At 42.1% G+C, this 4,291-nt stretch overlaps 1 non-coding gene across 1 annotated transcript; it reads right to left on the bottom strand.

Moving 5' to 3' along the window:
* Window positions 1-217: 217 nt before the first annotated feature.
* LOC112713760 (small nucleolar RNA R71) lies at window positions 218-321 on the bottom strand. Its single transcript, XR_003158720.1, has one exon. It is a non-coding gene; the product is annotated as a small nucleolar RNA R71 (small nucleolar RNA).
* Window positions 322-4,291: the final 3,970 nt, after the last annotated feature.

Genomic DNA, 4,291 nt, shown 5'->3' with positions numbered 1-4,291 from the left:
AGATCCAAATCAACATCTCACCAAATTCCTGAGAATTTGTGACACAGTGAAGTCCAATGGAGTCCAGGAAGATGCCTACAAACTGCTCTTGTTCCCATTTTCACTTAGGGACAAGGCAGCTAAGTGGCTGGAATCATTCCCAAGGGACAGCCTAACAACCTGGGATGAGGTGGAGAGCAAGTTTCTGGCACGTTTCTACCCCCCACAAAAGGTCAATAGGCTTCGATCTGAGGTTCAGACTTTTAGACAACAGGATGGTGAGACTCTCTACGAGGCATGGGAGAGGTTCAAAGAGTTGACAAGGAAATGCCCACCAAACATGTTCCCTGACTGGGTGCAATTGCATATTTTCTATGATGGACTTTCTTATGAATCAAGGAAGGCTGTAGACCATTCATCCGGAGGTTCATTGAACAGGAAAAAGACTGTGGAAGAAGCCATTGAAGTGATTGAGACAGTGGCTGAGAATGAGTACTACTATGCTTCAGAGAGGCACAACACTAAGGGAGTGATGGAGCTGAACCATGTTGATACAATTCTAGCCTAAAACAAGGTGTTTGCCAAGCAACTAGTAGAGCTCACCAGGAAATTAGACACAAAGCAAGTGGCTGCACTACACACACAAGATCAAGAGGAAGTAAGCACTGAAGGAGGTGATTGGGAAGAGGCCAACTATGTGGGAAATCAACAAAGGCAACCATATGATCCAAATTCCAACACTTACAACCCAGGATGGAAAAACCACCCAAACTTTGGGTGGGGAAACCAGCAAAGCCAACCATAAAACCACAAACCTTACAACCACAACCAACATAACAATTCCACATACCAAAAGTCCAACCAAAGATCATACCAAGCCACACAAAACACTTACTCCCAACCACCATATCATGGCCAAAATAACCAACCTGCCCAACCTAATCCGAACCAACAATTTCAAGATCAATTAAACAGGATAGAAGGAATGCTTGCAACCATGAGTCAAGACATAACCGATTTGAAAGCTTTTAAGGAAGAAGTAAATTCTAACTTGCAAAACCAAGGAGCTGCCATCCAGAAGCTAGAAAATCAAATTGTGTATTTGTCTAAGCAAACCCCTGGGCCAAGCGTTTCTCATGCTGCCAAGGCTATTGCAAGGGAAGAATGTAAAGCCATAACACTCAGAAGTGGAAAGAAGCTAAGGGAGATCTCAAAGGAAACCACAGAGGATGGAGCAAAGGAAGATGTGGGAGACAAGGAACAGGGACAATCTTTTATACCATCTGCAACAAAAGAAAAAGAAAAAGAGGTCCTGAAGCCTTATACACCCAAAGTACCATATCCTCAGCATTTGATGAAAAGTGAAAAGGATGGCCAATTCTCCAGATTCTTGGAGATTTTCAAGAAGCTTCAAATCAACATTCCTTTTGCTGAGGCAATAGAGCAAATGCCACTCTATGCAAAATTCTTGAAGGAATTAATGACCAAGAAGAGGAGCTGGAGAAATGAGGAAACTGTATTGTTAACTGAAGAATGCAGAGCCATCATTCAACACAAACTGCCTCAGAAATTGAAGGATCCAGGCAGTTTCCAAATCCCCTGCATCATAGGAGAAGTCATGGTGGAGAAGGCCTTGTGTGACTTAGGGGCCAGTATCAATTTGATGTCTCTAACCATGATGAGAAGAATGAAGATTGAAGAAGCCAAACCAACAAGAATGGCCCTCCAATTGGCAGATCGAACTTTTAAATTCCCTCATGGGATAGTTGAGGATTTGTTGGTGAAAGTGGGAGATTTTATATTTCCTGCTGATTTTGTGGTGTTAGATATGGAGGAAGAAGCTAAAGCTTCGATAATTCTGGGAAGACCATTCCTGGCTACTGCTGGAGCCATCATAGATGTCCAAAAGGGTGAACTCACTCTTAGACTACATGATGAGAAATTGGTGTTTAACGTATTCAAGGCAATGAGCTATCCATCAGAATCACTAAAGGAATGCATGAGGGTGGATGTAGTGGACATTGCAATACAAGAAACCTTTGAGGAAACCACAAGGGAAGTGGCAGAGGAGGAGTTCACCAAGGATATTGAAGTTAGTGACATCAAGGCTGCCGAAACAACCATGCCAAGCATGCCAGAGAAAGTGAAAGAAGAAAAGGAAGCACCAAAACCTGAGCTCAAAGCATTGCCCCCTAATCTCAAGTATGCATACTTGGAAAGTGATGAGAGCCATCCTGTTATCATTAGCTCTACCCTGAGCCAAGAACAGGAAGAAGAATTGATCAAGGTGCTACAAACTCATCAAGATGCCATTGGATGGACCCTAGCTGATTTGAAGGGGATAAGTTCATCCATATGCATGCATAAAATCTTGTTAGTAGAGGATGCTAGACCGTCCATTCAAGCTCAGAGAAGATTGAATCCCGTCATGAAAGAAGTGGTACAAAAGGAGGTCATGAAGTTATGGCAGGCAGGGGTAATCTACCCCATTTCTGACAGCCCATGGGTTAGTCCCATCCATGTAGTTCCCAAGAAAGGTGGCATAACTGTGGTGCCAAATGAGAGGAACGAACTCATACCCACAAGAACTGTCACTGGGTGGAGGATGTGCATAGACTACAGGAAGCTCAATGAAGCCACCAGAAAAGATCATTTTCCACTCCCATTCATGGATCAGATGCTTGAAAGGCTTGCAGGACATGCTTATTATTGCTTTCTGGATGGATACTCAGGCTATAATCAGATAGTAGTTGATCCAAGAGATCAAGAGAAAACATCATTTGTTTGTCCATATGGGGTTTTTGCGTATAGACGCATGCCCTTTGGATTGTGCAATGCACCTGCAACTTTCCAAAGGTGCATGCTGTCCATCTTTTCGGACATGATCGAAAAGTTTATTGAAGTTTTCATGGATGATTTTTCTGTGTTTGGAAATTCTTTTCCTAGCTGCCTACACCACCTTGCCTTGGTGCTTAAGAGATGCCAAGAGACCAACCTAGTATTAAACTGGGAAAAGTGTCATTTCATGGTCACAGAAGGAATAGTCCTTGGCCATAAAGTGTCCAATAGAGGCATTGAGGTGGACAAAGCTAAGGTGGAACTCATTGAAAAACTACCTCCACCAAGTAATGTCAAGGCAGTTAGGAGTTTTTTGGGACACGCTGGCTTTTACAGAAGGTTTATTAGAGACTTTTCTAAAATAGCCAAACCCTTGAGTAACTTGCTTGTCTCTGATACACCTTTTGTATTTGATAAAAATTGCATGCTAGCCTATGAACTGTTGAAGCAAAAACTTTCCTCTGCACCTATCATTGCCCCACCTGATTGGAGCTTACCTTTTGAACTGATGTGTGATGCATCAGACCTTGCTATTGGGGCAGTGTTAGGACAAAGGAAAGACAATTTGGTACATGTGATTTATTATGCCAGTAAGGTCTTGAATGATAACCAAAAGAATTACACAACCACTGAAAAAGAACTCTTGGCAATAGTCTTTGCATTTGACAAATTTAGATCATATCTCATTGGGTCTAAAGTCATTGTCTTCACTGATCATTCAGCTTTAAAATACTTACTTGCAAAACAAGAATCCAAACCAAGACTTATTAGATGGGTTCTTTTGTTGCAGGAATTTGACATTGAAATCAAAGACAAGAAGGGTGTAGAGAACAAGGTAGCAGACCATTTATCAAGGATACCATGTGAAGAAGGAAGCACACAAAGCACACATATAAATGAGTGCTTTCCTGATGAACAACTCATGGTAATTCACAAAGCACCCTGGTTTGCAGATATAGCAAACTTCAAAGCCACTGGGAGTTTGCCGTTGGAATTTAACAAGCATCAAAGGAAGAAATTGGTAAATGATGCCAAATACTTCATCTGGGACGAACCATACTTGTTCAAAAAATGTTCGGATGGCATACTAAGAAGATGCATATCAGAGGAAGAAGGAAGGGAAGTCTTATGGGACTGCCATGGCTCCACTTATGGAGGACATTTTGCAGGAGAAAGAACAGCAGCTAAGGTGTTGCAGTGTGGTTTTTATTGGCCCACGATCTTCAAAGATGCAAAGGAACTAGTGAAGCACTACCATGAATGCCAGAAGGAGGGGAACCTGCCAAGAAGAAATGAAATGCCACAACAATTCATTCTGGAACTTGAATTGTTTGATGTATGGGGGATAGATTTCATGGGACCCTTTCCCACCTCATACTCAAATAATTACATTCTTGTGGCAGTAGACTATGTCTCCAAATGGGTTGAAGCAATAGCAACTCCAACCAATGATAATAAGGTGGTCATGAACTTC

The sequence above is a fragment of the Arachis hypogaea genome, chromosome 9, assembly GCF_003086295.3.
Source record: "Arachis hypogaea cultivar Tifrunner chromosome 9, arahy.Tifrunner.gnm2.J5K5, whole genome shotgun sequence".
Taxonomy (NCBI): domain Eukaryota; kingdom Viridiplantae; phylum Streptophyta; class Magnoliopsida; order Fabales; family Fabaceae; genus Arachis; species Arachis hypogaea.
Note: the sequence above shows the minus strand (reverse complement) of the source record. Positions and strands in the feature narration are given on the sequence as shown.